Source organism: Micrasema longulum, unplaced genomic scaffold (genome assembly GCF_059751315.1).
Source record: "Micrasema longulum isolate JH-2025_06_02 unplaced genomic scaffold, ASM5975131v1 h1tg001430l, whole genome shotgun sequence".
NCBI lineage: Eukaryota > Metazoa > Arthropoda > Insecta > Trichoptera > Brachycentridae > Micrasema > Micrasema longulum.
Genome location: NW_028278616.1, coordinates 711,749 through 712,628, shown reverse-complemented (window position 1 = coordinate 712,628; position 880 = coordinate 711,749).

Here is an 880-nt window from a genome sequence, read left to right as displayed (position 1 = left end):
ACCCCAAGTTAGTGAGAAAATAGAAAATAGCCATTAAAAATTAAATCTTCTTTAAGGTTAGTAGAAGTTAGTAGAAGGTGAGTACCTATAAGTTTGTTTTGTCGCGCGTTTACTGGTTAATGGCAATTTCTACTAAAATATATTAAGAAGACAAGAAAAGCATAATTTATTTTCCAAATTATTTTGTAAATTATTAATGGTGTCGGTGAAATTATGTAATCAATGCACTTTTGGAAAAAATAACCAAAATGTAAGTAGGTGAAAGAAAATATTTTTTAAAATGGTGGCAGAAGAAGCGTCGGCTTTGATGGTTTGACTTAAGACAATAATGATTAACGAAATGTTCGTGCATAAAAATAACTTGGAAGAACGTATTTTTAAAGTAATTGAAAATGGTGGAAGAAGAAGCTTCGACAATGATTGCTGAGCATATTAGACAATGGTTACCAAAATATATTGTGATAGAAGAAGCATCGACTTTGCTGATTTTGGATAACATGCAAGAATTGTTATTAACAAAATATTTTAAATGGTGGTAGAGAAAACCTCGACTTTGGACGGTGGTTGGGCACTAAACAAGAATGTTGTTTTTTAAACTGGTGATAGAAGAAGCCTCGACGTCGCGTCTGTGGTTGGACACTTTACTAACAATTGTGATAGAAAGCTTCGACTTTGGTGGTTGGAAATTGTACAAGGATGATTAGAAAAACATTTTCGAAGTGGTAGAAGAAATGGCACAAATTTTGATAAATGAATCTAGATATGCATTATTAACAAAATATTGTAAATGGTGGTGGAAAAAGCGACAATATTGGTGTTCGTAAATTGGACAAAAATGACTGAAATCGGAATCATCAAGCTGCCGTTTTTGTCCAGAGCG